Source organism: Pongo pygmaeus, chromosome X, assembly GCF_028885625.2.
Source record: "Pongo pygmaeus isolate AG05252 chromosome X, NHGRI_mPonPyg2-v2.0_pri, whole genome shotgun sequence".
Taxonomy (NCBI): domain Eukaryota; kingdom Metazoa; phylum Chordata; class Mammalia; order Primates; family Hominidae; genus Pongo; species Pongo pygmaeus.
The window spans coordinates 114791315-114809812 of record NC_072396.2 but is presented as its reverse complement, the minus strand read 5'-3'; positions in this window follow the sequence as shown (position 1 = coordinate 114809812).

Genomic DNA, 18498 nt, shown 5'->3' with positions numbered 1-18498 from the left:
ATATATATTATATATACACATTATATATAATATATATTATATATACACATTATATATAATATATATTATATATACACATTATATATAATATATATTATATATACACATTATATATAATATATATTATATATACACATTATATATAATATATATTATATATACACATTATATATAATATATATTATATATACACATTATATATAATATATATATTATATATACACATTATATATAATATATATTATATATACACATTATATATAATATATATTATATATATACTATATATAATATATATTATATATATACACATTATATATAATATATATTTTATATATACACATTATAATATATATTTTATATATACACATTATAATATATATTTTATATATACACATTATAATATATATTTTATATATATACATTATAATATATATTTTATATATATACATTATATATAATATATATTTTATATATATACATTATATATAATATATATTTTATATATATACATTATATATAATATATATTTTATATATATACATTATATATAATATATATTTTATATATATACATTATATATAATATATATTTTATATATACATTATATATTATATATTTTATATACATTATATAATATATATTATATATACATTATATATTATATATTATATATACATTATATATTATATATTATATATATACATTATATATAATATATATTTTATATATACATTATATATAATATATATTTTATATATATACATTATATATAATATATATTTTATATATATATTATATATAATATATATTTTATATAATATATATATTATATATACATTATATATAATATATATTTTATATATATACATTATATATAATATATATTTTTTATATATACATTATATATAATATATATTTTTTATATATACATTATATATAATATATATTTTTTATATATACATTATATATAATATATATTTTTTATATATACATTATATATAATATATATTTTATATAATATATATTTTATATATACATTATATATAATATATATTTTATATATATACATTATATATAATATATATTTTATATATATACATTATATATAATATATATTTTTTATATATATATATAGCCATATGGCTTTAGATATACTCATGGCAGCACCGGGGGGAACTTGCACCATCATAAAAACTGAATGTTGTGTTTATATTCCAGATGAATCGAAGAACAAAACACGATTTATGACTGATATGAAAACCCCAATAACCAACCTGTCAAATCCCAAACTCCCACTAATCGATTGGTTGAGTGGTTGGTTTGGATCCTGGAAAACTTGGTGGCAGAAGCTATTTCTTATAGTAGGAATAATAATTTGTGTTCTGCCCTGTTTCTGCTTACAGTGTTATTACGGTATATGCTTGCAAATAAGTCATCATGCAACTGAAAGCGCTAGGGCAATGATTGCCCAGAGAATTGCTCTAACCGAGGAGGCAGTAATATAGCCTGACCCAGCTTCCAGGTTTACTTCCCTCCGATTGCTATAAATCGGGCCTAGAACTATATAGGAACCAAAAGTGGGAGGCAGGTTTGCACTAACCAGTTCCCAGCTTAACTTTTCCCTTTGGCTTAATGAGTTTGGAGTTCCCAAGATTTAATTTCCTTTCACATGCATTTGACAAAACTCACAGAACCTGCAACACCAAGGGTGAACCCTAATGTAAACTAAGGAATTTAGGTAATGATATGTCAATGTTTGTTCAACTGCAACGAATGTACTACTGTGGTGTGTGATGTTGATGGTGGGGAGGTTATGTATGTGTGGGCGGAAGGAGTATATGGGAATCCTCTGTTACTTTCCTCTCAATTTTGCTGTGAACCTAAAACTGCTCTAAAACATAAAATCTATATTTTTTTAAAAATACATGTTGCATCTACCAACTGAAAAACAAATATTTATTTTAAGCACACATGTGAAATTTGTAAAAATTGAATGCATTCTAGGCCAAAAAACTCAAAAAATTCAAAAATATGAATATCATACCTCATTCTTCAACCATAATTCTGATAAATAAAAATCAATAACCAAAAGAAACCCCTCAAAAAGCCAGAGACTTTAAAACTGCAAATATGCACTTCTAAATATACATGTTACTGAATAAATCTCAATGAAAATTATCAAATATTTAGAAATGATTGATAAAATAAGTACTACATATCAGAAATTACAGCAAATAGCTAATCAGTGGCAGGCCACAGGTGGTTTGTACCACCTCCTAGGAGCTGGTTTTTAAATATTCAGGAATTTGCCATCCCATTGTTAAATGGCTTGAAATCATCCATGATGGGAAAATTTATACTATTGAAATCAGCAAACCCTATAGATCAGGCTTTCTTTATTCAACTTTTTTTCTGTCTTTTTTTTATTTCTTTTCCTTTTTTTTTTCTTTCAAAGAGTCTGTTTACCAGTCCACCACTCGGAAGGAAATGTAAAGTTATAAATACCTTTATTAAAAAACAAGAAACACTGAAAATTAGTAAGCTAAATATTCAACTCAATAAGGTAGAATAAAAGAATAAAGCAGTGGTGCTAGCAAATGTGGAACAATCAGATTCGAATATAGTGCCATCATTAATGTTGGCAGATGTTTTCATTTATGCTAATGAGTAAGATGAAGTAAAACAACAAAGGCTTATTTTTGCACATCACTCATCAGTGCTGTGAGTGACTTATTTTCTGACTCAGACAATAGGTTCAAATACTGGAAGAATATTTTCTAATTTTTTGTGCTATTCAAAATAGAATAGCTATGGATACTGGCCGGGCAGGGTGGCTCACGCCCGTAATTCCAGCACTTTGGGAGGCCGAGGCAGGCAGATCACCTGAGGTCAGAGGTTCAAGACCAGCCTGGCCAACATGGCAAAACCCCATCTGTACTAAAAATACAAATGTTACTCAGGCGTTGTGACGGGCGCCTGTAATCCCAGATACTTGGGTGACTGAGACAAGAGAATAGCTTGAACCCAGGAGACGGAGGTTGCAGTGAGCCGAGATCACATCACTGCACTCCAACCTAAGCAACAGAGTGAGGCTCTGTCTCAAAATATATATATATAAATAGAATAGCTACAGATACAATACAGTTTTAAGTTCAAGCTGCATTATTAATATTTTCTTTAACACCTTCATCACGTTCTTAAGTCCAGAGAACTAACAAAACAATATATCAAGCCCTGTAACATTGATAGATTCCTGTCATTTAATACCCTGACCATGGTAAATTTTATTATTTATTTATTTTGAGACGGAGTCTCACTCTGTCACCCAGGCTGGAGTGCAATGGCATGATCTCAGCTCACTGCAACGTCTGTCTCCCGGGTTCAAGCAATTCTCCTGCCTCAGCCTCCTGAGTAGCTGGGACTACAGGCGTGCACCACCACACCTGGCTATTTTTTTGTATTTTTAGCAGAGACAGGGTTTCGCCATGTTGGCCAGGCTGGTCTCAAACTCCCGACCTCAGGTGATCCACCTGCCTCGGCCTCCCAAAGTGCTGGGATTACAGGCGTGAGCCACCGCACCTGGCAAGTTTAATACTCTGACTATGGTAAATTTTAAGCTGCCATGACATTACTGGGAAAAGATGCACCATAGCATACCATTATATAGCATTTCCTCCATTCAGATACAATAGATGTAAATAACCTCTATATATAACATAAATAGTATAGAACATAAATACTATTAAAACGTAGTAAACTAATTAAGGAGTGACAGGTTTGGGGTGCGAATTCAGTTTGTCTTCAATATAATTTAATTGTAATTTTATAAAATGTAATTTTAATAATAGTTGTCTTAACAGCCAGATGGCAAATTTTCTGAAAACATTACAATTGATAATCACTAGCTGATATAAGCTGGCTCCAGCACACCACTGGTTAATCCAAAGAATGCATAAAGAAGGAAATGATAAAAGTGAAAGCAGAAATTAATAATTTTTTTTTTTTTTTGAGACGGAGTCTCGCTCTGTCGCCCAGGCTGGAGTGCAGTGGCACGATCTCGGCTCACTGCAAGCTCCGTCTCCCAGGTTCACACCATTCTCCTGTCTCAGCCTCCCAAGTAGCTGGGACTACAGGCACTCGCCACCACGCCCGGCTAATTTTTTGTATTTTTAGTAGAGATGGGGTTTCACCGTGTTACCCAGGATGGTCTCAAACTCCTGACCTCATTATCGCCCCCACTCGGCTTCCCAAAGTGCTGGGATTACAGGCGTGAGCCACTGCACCCGGCCTTAATAAAATTTTAAAATGGACAAATTATAGGGGTGATGAACAAAACTAAAAGCTGCTTCTTTGAAAAGATTAATACAATAGTCAAATATTTGTCAAGACCAATGAAGAAAAAAGAAAAGATACAAATAACATTAGGAATGCAAAATGGGACAAATGCATACATATAAAGCAGAAAGTTTTAAATTATTAGAGAATACTATGTATGGCAATGATTTATGCTGATGATTCAGAGGAATGGATAATTTTCTAGAAAATTTTCATTTAACAAAATTGTCTCAAGAAACCAAAAATATGAATATACTAATGACCGTTAAAGAAAATAGACTTGAAATTGAAAATATCACTCCAAATACAGATCTGCCCAGGCTGTTTTGTGGGTGAATTTTACCAAACCCTCAAGGAACTGGTAATGTCATCTTTTAAAAACTATTCTATGAAATAGAAAAAGATGAAGAGATACCCATCTTATTTTATTTGCTGGTATAACCTTGATACTAAAACCGAACAAAAACAGAGTAAGAAAAGTATACATTGGGCTCCTTTATGATCAGAAACTAAAAACAAAATCCTAAATAAAATTTAAATAAAACTGACAAATCAAATCCATCAGTGTTTAGACACAACCACCATCTTAACCAAATATATCCAGGAATGCAAGGATAATTCAACATTAGGAAATCTACCAAGTCACTGGATTACCAGAATCACTGAGAACTGGCCATTGTGGTTGCCATGTTGAACAGGTACCTTCATTAGAGCAGATTAATGTGGCTTCAGGTATATAGTTTGTATCCATTGATTTAGAACATGTATTATTTTCTATCCCCTTCAGAAAAAGGTATTGGAAACAGATTGCATTCACATGGAATGGAAAAAAATAAACATTTACAATTTTGCCCCAGGTACATTTTAACTCTTCTGCTTTCTGCCATAATACAGTCTAAAGAGATCTGGACCGTCTTCACATTTCAGGACATCACATAGATTCATTGCACTTTTGACATCATGCTCATTGGGCAGAATGGGCAAAGAGGTGGCTTAATCACTGGAGGACTTGGCAAGACACAGGTGTGCTGTACATGGTGAAAGATAAATCCTACAAAGTTTCAGAGACCTGCCATTTTGTTAAAAATTTTAAGGTTCTGGTGGTCAGGGACATGCCAAAATATCCATTCCATAGCAAAAGAATACTTGCAGCATCTTGCATTCCTTACCACAAAGGAGGAACCACAACACCTAATACGTCTCTTTGAGTTCTAGAGGTGACACATTCTACAGTGGCCCATATGCTGGATGACAGAGAATGCTGTCAGCTTTGAGTGGAACTAGGAGAAAAAGAGGACTCTGCAAGAGATTAAAGTTATGATTCAAGCAGCTCTTCTGTTTGAAGCATATGATTTGAAAGACCCTATGACATGGAAGTGCCAGTGATGAGAAAAAAATCAATGTAAAATTAATGGCAAATTGTGGTGGAAAAATCACAGTGCTGGTCTCTGAGGTTCTGGAGCAAGACCATCTGCAGCAGAAAATTACATACCTTTTAAGAAACACCTCTGGGCATGTTGCTGGGCCCTAATAGAGATGGAGCACTTAACTATGTGATATTAAGTGATAATGAACCCAGAACTGCTTGTTATGGCCTGAGTTTTGTAATACTCACCAAGGCATAAAGTCAGTCTGGCCCAGCAGTAGTCCATCATAAGACAGAAATTGTACTCCAGGATTGAGATCTAAAAGGATCAGAGGACGATAGTAAGCTACATGAGCAGGTAAACTAGATCCCCCCTCAACGACACCACCACCATGTCACCGATGGTGCGCTAGCACTCTTCCTTTGGCTTGCTCATATGGCTATACGGGTCATAGGTTGGGTATAGGTACCTAAATAATAAACAGATCACAGTATTTACAACATTTTTATGAAGTGTCTTCTAAAACTTTATTGAAGAACATAAAAGTAGACCTAAATAAATTGAGAGATAAACCATGACAATTATCTCAAGACTCTTCATAAATGTTAATCAATCCCAAACAAAAATCTCAGTAGTGTTTTTTGGTATAACTTGACAAACTGATTCTAAAATTTGTATGGAAGGATTCAGGTCCAAAAATAGCCAAGAAAATCCTATAATGCCAAAGAAGAGCTTGCCTACCAAATAGCATGGATTTTTATAAAACAATATAGTGATGGCACAGGAATAGTCAAATAGATCGATACAACAGAAAAAAATCCAGTAATAGAATCATATATATAATATTGATATATTATATATATAATATATATATTATATATAATATATATAATATATATATGAATTTCATGTACGATGCAAATAGTTTTATAGATCAGTGGAGAAAGGATAAACTGTTCAGTAATTGGTATTGGGATAATTAACTTTACTTTACAAGGAAGCAAACCGATTTCCACATTGGCTAAATCATTTTACATGCCCACTAACAAAGTATGAAGATTCTGATTTTCTCCATACCTTTACCAACAACTTGTCTTAAAATTTTTTTTTTTGCTTACTACAGTTTTCCTAGTAAGTGTGATGTGATATCTATTTGTGGTTTTAATTTGTATTTCCATAGTGAGTAATAGACTAATGATGCTGGGAATTTTTTATGTGATTTTTGGCCATCTCTTTATCTTCTTTGGAGAAATGTGTCTATAAGTTCTTTAGCCATTTTTAAATTGGTTGTTTGTCTTTTTGTTGTTTAGTTATAGGAGTTCTTTCTATATTCTGGATATTAAACCATTATCAGATATATGATTTACCAATATTTTCCTCCACTCTACAGATTGCCTTTTCACTTTTTTATTTGTAATTTGTAATTTTTGTGGGCATACAGTAGATGTATATATTTATGGGTTACATGAGATATTTTGAAACAGGCATGGAATGTGAAATAATCACATCAGGGTAAATGGGGTATCCATCACCTCAGGCATTTATCCTTTGTGTTACAAACAATCTAACTATATGCCCTTTTAGTTATTTTTGAATGTACAGTTAAATTATTTTTTACTATAGTCACTCTGTTGTGCTAGCAAATACTAAGTCTTATTCGTTTGTTCTATTTTTTGTACTCATTAACCATCCCCAATTTCCTCCCACTCCCTCCCCCACTACCCATCCCTGCCTCTGGTAACCATCCTTCTATTCTCTATTTCCATGTGTTCAATTGTTTTGAGTTTTAGCTCCCACAAATAAGTGACAACATGCAACATGTGTCTTTCTATGCCTAGCTTATTTCATTTAACATAATGACCTCTAGGTTCATCCATGTTTTTGCAACTGTCGGGATCTCATTCTTTTTTATGCTTAAACAATATTCCAGTGTGTATATGTACCACATTTTCTGTATTCATTCATCTGTTGATGAACTCTTAAGTTGCTTCCAAATAATGGCTACTATAAATAGTGCCAAAATAAACATGGGAGTGCAGATATCTCTTCAACATGCTGATTTCCTTACTTTTACATATATACCTAGGAGTGGGATTACTGGATTATATGCTAGCTATATTTATAGTTTTTTGAGGAACCTCCAAACTGTAATCCATAGTGGTTGTATTAACTTACATTTCCACCAACAGTGAATGAGGACTCCCTTTTCTCCACAACCTCCCCAGGCATTTGTTATTGCCCAACTTTTGATAAAAGCCATTTTAACTGAGGTGAGATAATATCTCATTGTAATTTTGATTTTCATTTCTCTGATGATCAATGATGTTGAGTACCTTTTCATACTTGTTTGCCATTTGTATGACTTCTTTAGAGAAATATCTACTAAGATTTTCTGCCCGTTTTAAATCAGATCATTAGAATTTTTCCTATAGAGTTGTTTGAACTCTTTTTATATTCTGGTTATTAAACACTTGTCAGACGGGTAGTTTGCAAATGTATCCTCCCATTCTGTGGATTGTCTCTTCACTTTGTTAATTGTCTCTTTTGCTGTGCAGAAGCTTTTTTACTTGATGTGATCCCATTTGTCCATTTTTGCTTTGGTTGCCAGCACTTGTGGAGTATTACTCAAAAGATCTTTTTGTTGTTGTTGTTGTTGTTTTGGGTTTTGGTTTTTTTTGAGACAGGGTCTTACTCTGTCACCCGGGCTGGAGTGCAATGGTGCAGTGGTGTAATCTCCACTCACTGCAACCTCTACCTCCTGGGCTCAAATGATCCTCATGCCTCAGACCCCCAAGTAGCTGGGACTACAGGCATGTGCCACCATGCCTGGCTACTTTTTGTGTTTTTTGTGGAGACAGGGTTTCACCATGTTGCCTGGGCTTGTCTTGTCCTTCTGGATTCAAAAGATCAACCCACCTCGGCCTCCCAAAGTCCTAGAATTACTGACATGCGCCACTGTGCTCAGCCTACTCAAGAAATGTTTGCCCAATCCAATGTCCTTGAGAGTTTCCCAATGTTTTCTTATAGTAGTTTCATAGTTTGAAGTCTTAGATTTAAGTCTTTAATCCATTTTGATTCGATTTTTGTATATGGTAAGAAATATGTGTCTAGTTTCATTCCTCTGCATATGGATATCCAGTTTTTCCAGCACCATTTATTAAAGAGACTATGATTTCCCCAATGTATGTTCTTGGCATCTTTGTTAAAAATGAGTTTGCTGTAGATGTATGAATTCATTTCTGGGTTCTCCATTCTGTTCCACTATCTATGTGTGTGTGTGTTTGTGTCAAAACCATGTTGTTTTGGTTACTACAGCTCTGTAGTATAATTTAAAGGTCAGGTAATGTGATTCCTCCAGTTTGGTTCTGTTTGATTAGAATAGCTTTTGCAATTCTGGGTCTTTTGTGGTTTCCTATAGATTTTAGGAGTGTTTTTCTATTTCTGGGAAGAATGTCATTGGTATTTTGATAAGGATTGCATTAAGTCTCTGCTTTGCTTTGGTAGTATAAACATTTCAATAATATTAATTCTTCTAATCCATGAACACGGAATTTTCTTTTCCTTTTGTGTGTGTCCTCTTCAATTTCTTGTGTCAATGTTTTATAGGTTTCATTTTAGAGATCTTTCACTTCTTTATTTTTTTTCTTACTTTATTTATTTTTTTTTTTTTTGAGATGGAGTCTTTCTCTGTCGCCTGGGCTGGAGTGCCGTGGCGCGATCTCTGCTCACTGCAAGCTCCGCCTCCTGGGTTCACGCTATTCTCCTGCCTCAGGCTCCCAAGTAGCTGGGACTACAGGCGCCCGCCACCACGCCCAGCTAATTTTTTTTTTTTTTTTGTATTTTTAGTAGAGACAGGGTTTCACCATGTTAGCTAGAATGGTTGCGATCTCCTGACCTCGTGATCCGCCTGCCTCGGCCTCCCAAAGTGCTGGGATTACAGGCATGAGCCACTGCACCCAGCCCCTTTCACTTCTTTAGTTAAATAATTCCTAGGTATTTTATTTTATTTGTAGCTATTGTAAATGGGATTACTTTTTTATATTGTTTGCTGATGGCATATAGACATACTATTAATTTTTGTATGTTGATTTTTGTATCCTGCAACTTTATTGAATTTGTTTATGAGTTATAATAGTTTTTTTTGGTGGAGTCTTCAGATTTTTCCAAACATAAGATAATATCATCTGCAAACAAGGATAATTTGACTTTTTTTTTTCAATTTTGATGCCCTTTACTTCTTTCTCTTGTCTGATTGCTCTAGCTAGGATGTGCACTACTATGATGAATAACATGAGTGGCAGTGGGCATCCTTGTCATGTTCCAGATCTTAGTGAAAAGGCTTTCAGTTTTTCCCTATTCAGTATGATATGAGCTGTGGGTCTGTCATATACGACATTTATTATATTGAGGTGTGTTTCTTCTATACCTAGGTTTTTCAAGGTTTTTAACATGAAGAGATGTTGAATTTTAACAAATGATTTTTCAGCATCAACTGCAAATGTTATATGATTTTTCTCCTTCATTTTTTTGATATGATGTATTACATTAATTGAATTGCAAAGATTCAACCATACTTGCATCCCTGGGATAAATCCTACATCATCATGATGAATAATTTTTTTACTATGTTGTTGAATTTTGTTTTCTAAAGTTTTGTTGAGGATGTTTGCATCAATATTCATCAGTGATGTTGGCCTATAGTTTTCTTTTGTTGATGTGTCTTTGTTTGGTTTTGGTATCAGGCCTCATAGAATAACTTTGGAAGTATTCCCTCCTTCCCTATTTTTCAGAATAGTTTGAGTAGGATAGGTATTAGTTCTTCTTTAAATATTTGGTAGAATACAGTGGGGCAGGGCCAAGATGGCCTACTAAAAACAGCGGCATTCAGAGGCTCCCATTGAAAAGAATCGTAATAAGCATGTGAATCCTTCACCGGAAACGAAGGTATCCGAGTTCTCTCATCAGAACTGACTAGGAGGCTGGCATGATCCATGGAGAGGAAGGAAGAACAGTGTGGTGTGGTGGCCCACCTGAGAGCCACATGGGACAGGGGAGCCCCCTCCCCCCAAGCAAGGGAGGCAGTGAGTGAGCATGCTAACCAGTTTTTTCACAGAACTGTGCAACCCACAGAACCAAAGATCCCACTCATGCACCCACGCCATCAGGGCCTAGTGTCCCAAACCTGGAGCTGTGCAGATTCTCAAATGCCTCTCAGCTAGAATCTGCTTAAGCCTACTGACATACTGGGGGAAGGGGTGACCAGCACCACAGCTGTGGCAGCCTGCTGTCTAAGCCATTTGAGTTCCTTGGAGGAAGGACAGCAGCCAGCGCTGGGACTCACAACCGTCTAACAAGCTAAGCTCCCTGGGCAGGGGAAGGGAAGCATTCATCTCTATAGCTCCAGGCTGCGTTTTTCCCTTGCTGGAGACAGGGAGGCTGGACGTCTTGGTCCAAAGTTGTGTCGCCCACAGCCCAACGCGCCAGCTGTGGCAGACTGTGGCCAGAGTGCCCCTTCAGGCCTAACCCAGACTCATCCTTCCTCATTGGGTGGGGCTTCCCTGCAGGAACTCCAATAACTCCAGCCAGATGCTCAGAGACAGAACCCAGATTTTCCTGAACCTGAGCTTATAGGGGGAGGGGCGCCCATAGTCTCTGTGGACCAGCAAACTTATCCTTTCCTCCTGGTAGTTCTGAGGAATCTGAGCAACCAGATGAGTGGGTTTTCCTCCAGTGAAGCACACCACCTCCACCAAGTGACAAAGTGCTTCACTAAATGGGTCCTGTTCCCTGTGCCACCAAACTGGGTGAGACACTCCAACAGGGGATGTCAGACACCATATACAGGAGTGATCCTACTGGCATCAGATTGGTGCCCCTTGAGGTCAGAGGAGCAGGCATCAATTTTTGCTGTTCTCCAGCCTCCTCAAGTGACATCTCCAGGTGCGTGAGTGAACCAGATTATTAGGGCCTGAATGAACCCCCAGCAAACCACAGCAGCCCTACAGAAGAGGGAGCTGACCATTGGGAAAAAAAACAAACAAACCAGAAAGCAACAATAACAGCATCAACAACAACAAAGCCCCCACAAAAACTCCATCCAATTGTCAGCAGCTTCAAAGATCGAAACTAGACAAACTCACAGAGATGAGAAAGAATAAACAAAAAAACGCTGAAAACCCAAAAGACTAGAGTGCCTCTTCTCTTCCAAATGATCGCAATGCCTTTCCAGCAAGGATGCAGAACTGGACAGAGGATGAGATAGATGAAGTGACAGAAGTAGGCTTCAGAAGATGGGTACTAAAAAACTACATTGAGCTAAAGGAGCATGTTCTAACCCAATGCAAAGAAGCTAAGAACTTTGATAAAATGTTACAGGGGCTGCCAACTAGAATAACCAGTTTAGAGAAAAACGCAAATGACCTGATGGAGCTGAAAAACAGCACGAGAACTTCATGAAGCATACACAAGTATAAATATCTGAATTGACCAAGCAGAAGAAAGGATATCAGAGTTTGAAAACCACCTTGCTGAAATAAGGCATGCAGATAAGATTAGAGAAAAAAAGAATGAATAGGAATGAACAAAGCCTCAAGAAATATAATACTTCATAAAAAGACAAAATGTAACATTGGGGTACCTGAAGGAGATGGGAAGAATGAAAACAAGTTGGAAAACACACTTCAGGATATTATCCAGGAGAACTTTCCCAACTTAGAAAGACAGGCCAACAAGCAAATTCAGGAAATACAGAGAACACAACTAACATACTCCATGAGAAGTTCAACCCAAAGACACATAATCATCAGATTCTCCAAGGTCAAAATGAAAGAAAAAATGTTAAGAGCAGCCAGAGAAAAGGCCAGATCACTAACAAAGGGAAGCCCATCAGACTAACAGTGGAAATCTCAGCAGAAACCATACAAGCCAGAAGAGACTGGAGGCCACCCTAAAGAAAAGAATTTTCTTTTTTTTATTATTATTATACTTTAAGTTTTAGGGTACATGTGTACAATGTGCAGGTTAGTTACACATGTATACATGTGCCATGTTGGTGTGCTGCACCCATTAACTCATCATTTAACATTAGATATATCTCCTAATGATATCCCTCCCCCTCCCCCCACCCCACAACAGGCCCCAGTGTGTGAAGTTCCCCTTCCTGTGTCCATGTGTTCTCATTGTTCGATTCCCACCTATGAGTGTGAACATGCGCTGTTTGGTTTTTCATCCTTGCAATAGTTTGCTGAGAATGATGGTTTCCAGCTTCATCCATGTCCCTACAAAGGACATGAACTCATCATTTTTATGGCTGCATAGTATTCCATGGTGTATATGTGCCACATTTTCTTAATCCAGTCTATCATTGTTGGACATTTCGGTTGGTTCCAAGTATTTGCTATTGGGAATAGTGCCGCAATAGATATATGTGGGCATGTGTCTTTATAGCAGCATGTTTTATAATCCTTTGGGTATATACCGAGTAATGGGATGGTTGGGTCGAATGGCATTTCTACTTCTAGATCCCTGAGGAATCGCCACAGTGACTTCCACAATGGTTGAACTAGTTTACAGTCCCATCAACAGTGTAAAAGTGTTCCTATTTCTCCACATCCTCTCCAGCACCTGTTGTTTCCTGACTTTTTAATGATTACCATTCTAACTGGTGTGAGATGGTATCTCATTGTGGTTTTGATTTGCATTTCTCTGATGGCCAGTGATGATGAGCATTTTCTCATGTGCTTTTTCGCTGCATAAATGTCTTCTTTTGAGAAGTGTCTGTTCATATCTTTCACCCACTTTTTGATGGGGTTTTTTGTTTTTTTCTTGTAAATTTGTTTGAGTTCATTGTAGATTCTGGATATTAGCCCTTTGTCAGATGAGTAGATTGTGAAAATTTTCTCCCATTCTGTAGGTTGCCTGTTCACGCTGATGGTAGTTTCTTTTGCTGTGCAGAAGTGCTTTAGTTTAATTAGATCCCATTTGTCAATTTTGGCTTTTGTTGCCATTGCTTTTTGTGTTTTAGACATGAAGTCCTTGCCCATGCCTATGTCCTGAATGGTGTTGCCTAGGATTAAAGAAAAGAATTTTCAAACCAGAATTTCATAACCAGCCAAACTAAGCTTCATAAATGAAGGAGAAATAAAATCCTTTACAGACAAGCAAATGCTGAGGGATTATGTCACCACCAGGCTTCCCTTGCAAGAGCTCCTGAAGGAATCACTAAATATGAAATGGAAAAACCGGTACCAACCCCTGCAAAAACACATGAAAATATGAAGACCAATGACACTATGAAGAAACTGCATCAACTAGTGTACAAAATAACCAGCTAGCATCATGATGACAAGATAAAATTTACACATAACAAAATTAACCTTAAATGTAAATGGCTACATGTCCCAAGTAAAAGACACAGGCAAATTGGATAAAGAGTGAAGACCCATTGGTATGCTGTATTCAGGAGTCCCATCTCATGTGCAGAAACACACATAGGCTCAAAATAAAGGGATGGAGAAAAGTTTACCAAGCAAATGGAAAGCACAAAAAAAAAAAAAAAAAAAGCAGAGGTTGCAATCCTAGTCTCTGACAAAACAGGCTTTAAACCAACAAAGATTCAAAAAAAAAAAAAGACAAAGAAGGGCATTACATAATGGTAAAGGGAACAATTCAACAAGAAGAGCTAACTATTCTAAATACACAGGCACCCAATATAGGAGCACCCAGGTTCATAAAACAAGTTCTTAGAGACCTACAAAGAGACTTAGACTCCCACACAATAATAGTGGGAGACTTTAACAACCCACTGTCAATATTAGACAGATCAACGAGACAGAAAATTGACACAGATATTCAGGACTTGAACTCAGCTCTGGACCAAGAGGACCTAATGGACATTTACAGAACTCTCCACCCCAAATCAACAGAATATACATTCTTCTCAGCACCACATAGCTCTTATTCTAAAATCATCCACATAATTGAAAGTAAAACACTCCTCAGCAAATGCAAAAGAATGGAAATCATAACAGTCTCTCAGACCACAGTGCAATAAAATTAAAACTCAGGATTAAGAAACTCACTCAAAACTGCACAACTACATGAAAAAGGAACAATCTGCTCCTGAATGACTGGGTAAATAAGAAAAAGGAAGGCAGAAATAAAGATGTTCTTTGAAACCAAAGAGAAAAAAGACACAACGTACCAGAATCTCTGGGACACATTTAAAGCAGTGTGCAGAGGGAAATTTATAGCACTAAACACTCACAAGAGAAAGCAGAAAAGATCTAAAATTGACACCCAACATCACAATTAAAAGAACTAGAGAAGCAAGAGCAAACAAATTCAAAAGCTAGCAGAAGAGAAGAAATAACTAAGATCAGAGCAGAACTGAAGAAGATAGAGACACACACAAAAAAAACCTTCAAAAAGTCAATGAATCCAGGAGCTGGTTTTTTTGAAAAGATCAACAAAATGGATAGACTGCTAGTGAGACTAGTAAAGAAGAAAAGAGAGAAGAATCAAATAGCTGCAATAAAAAATGATAAAGGGGATATCACCACCAATCCCACAGAAATACAAACTACCATCAGTGAGCACTATACACAGCTCTACACAAATAAACTAGAAAACCTAGAAGAAATGGATAAATTCCTGGACACATACACCCTCCGAAGACTAAACTAGGAAGAAGTTGAATCCCTGAATACAGCAATAACAAATTCTAAAATTGAGGCAGCAATTAATAGCCTACCAACAAAAAAAAGTACAGGACCAGACAGATTCACAGCCGAATTTTACCAGAGGTACAAAGAGAAGCTGCTATCATTGCTTCTGAAACTATGCCACACAATAGAAAAAGAGGGAATCCTCCCTAACTCATTTTATGAGGCCAGCATCATCCTGATACCAAAATCTGGCAGAGACACAACAAAAAAAGAAAACTTCAGGCCAATATCCCTAATGAATATAAATGCAAAAATCCTCAATAAAATACTGGCAAACCGAATCCAGTAGCATATCAAAAAACCTATCCACCACGATCAAGTCGGCTTCATCCCTGGGATGCAAGGCTGTTTTGACATACACAAATCAATAAACGTAATCCATCACATAAACAGAGCCAATGACAAAAACCGTATGATTGTCTCAATAGATACAGAAAAGGCCTTTGACAAAATTCTACAGCCCTTCATGCTAAAAACTCTCAATAAACTAGGGATGGATGGAACGTATTTCAAAATAATAAGAGCTATTTATGAAAAAGCCCACAGCCAATATCATACTGAATGGGCAAAAACTGAAAGTATTCCTTTTGAAAATTGGCACAAGACAAGGATGCCCTCTCTCTCCACTCCTAATAAACATAGTATTGAAAGTTCTGGCCAGGGCAATCAGGCAAGAGAAAGAAATAAAGGGTATTCAATTAGGAAAAGAGGAAGTCAAATTGTCTCTCTTTGCAGATGACATGATTTTCTATTTAGAAAACCCCATCATCTCTGCCCGAAATCTCCTTAAGCTGATAAGCAACTTCAGCAAAGTCTCAGGACACAAAATCAATGTGCAAAAATCACAAGTATTCCTGTACACCAATAATAGACAAACAGCCAAATCATGAGTGAATTCCCATTCACAATTGCTACAAAGAGAATAAAATACCTAGGAATACAACTTAAAAGGGATGTAAAGGACCTTTCAAGGAGAACTACAAACCACTGCTCAAGGAAATAAGAGAGGACACAAAAAAATGGAAAAACATTTCATGCTCATGGATAGGAAGAATCAGTATCGTGAAAATGGCCATACTGCCCAAAGTAATTTATAGATTATATGCTATCCCCATCAAGCTACCATTGATTTTCTTCACAGAATTGGAAAAAAACTACTTTAAATTTCTTATGGAACCAAAAAAGAGCCCGCATTGCCAAGACAATCCTAAGCCAAAAGAACAAAGCTGGAGGCATCACCCTACCTGACTTCAAACTATACTAAAAGGCTACAGTAACCAAAACAGCACGGTACTGGTACCAAAACAGATACATAGACCAATGGAACACAACAGAAGCCTCAGAAATAGCCCCACACATCTACAACCATCTGATCTTTGGCAAAGCTAACAAAAACAAGCAATGGGGAAAGGATTCCCTATTTAATAAATGGTGCTAGGAAAACTGGCTAGCCATATGCAGAAAGCTGAAACTGGATCCCTTCCTTACACCTTATACAAAAATTAACTCAAGATGGATTAGAGACTTAAATCTTACACCTAAAACCATGAAAACCCTAGAAGAAAACCTAGGCAATACCATTCAAGACATAGACATGGGCAAAGACTTCATGACTAAAACACCAAAAGCAATGGCAACAAAAGCCAAAATTGACAAATGGGATCTAATTAAACTAAAGAGCTTCTGCACAGCAAAAGAAACAATCATCAGAGTAAACAGGCAACCTACAGAATGGGAGAAAATTTTTGCAATCTATCCATCTAACAAAAGGCTAGTATCCTGAATCTACAAAGAACTTAAACAAATTTACAAGAAAAAAACAACCCCATCAAAAAGTGGGCAGAAGATATGAATGGACACTTCTCAAAAGAAGACATTTATGCAGCCCACAAACATATGAAAAAAAGCTCATCATCACTGGCCATTAGAGAAATGCAAATCAAAACCACAATGAGATACCATCTCATGGCAGGTAGAATGGCAATAATTAAAGTCAGGAAACAATGGATGCTGGAGAGGATGTGGAGAAACAGGAAAGCTTTTACACTGTTGGTGGGAGTGTAAATTAGTTCAACCATTGTGGAAGACAGTGTGGCAATTCCTCAAGGGTCTAGAACTAGAAATACCATTTGATCCAGCAATCCCATTACTGGTTATATACCCAAAGGATTATAAATCATTCTCCTATAAAGACTCATGCACACATATGTTTATTGCAGCACTGTTCACAATGGCAAAGACTTGGAACCAACCCAAATGCCCATCAATGATAGACTAGATAAAGAAAATGTGGCACATATACACCATGGAATACTATGCAGCCATAAAAAAGGATGAGTTCGTGTCCTTTGCAGGGACATGAATGAAGCTGGAAACAATCATTCTCAGCAAACTAACACAAGTACAGAAAACAAAACACTGCATGTTCTCACTCATAAGTGGGCATTGAACAATGAGAACCCATGGACACATGGAGGGGAATATCACACACCGGGGCCTGTCAGGGGTCAGAGGGCTAGGGGTGGGCCCAGGGGTGCCTTTGGAAGCCATAAACTATAGCCAAAGACCTTAAAAGTCTACCTAGTGTTCTATTGTGCTGTGGCTGATCTGGCACTCAAACTATGAGATGCAGTCCTTCCCACACTTTCCTCCCCTTTCCAAAGGCAATGGATTCTCACCTCATGGCCACCACACCATAGGCCCAAAGGGAGTACTCCCAGGCTACAACTCATGCTCACTTAAGGTCCAAGGGCTCATCAGTAATCTTGTGGTGAATTCTTCCTGGCATGTGACTCACCCTTCAGAGCAGTGGGCTCCCCTCTGGCCCAGAGCAGGTCCAGAAATGCTGCCCAAGAACCATGGCCTGGAATCATGGACCCCAAGAGCCTACTTGGTACTCTACCCCCTGCTTAGCTGGTACCTAAGATGTAAACAAAGTCCCCTTTAGTTTTTCTTCTGCTTTTCTAAGGCAGAAGGAATCTCTCCTCAGAGCCACCACAGCTGGGAATGTGTACAGTCTCACCTTAACCCAGCAAGTTTCAGGGACTCACCAAAGGGTCTCAATGTAA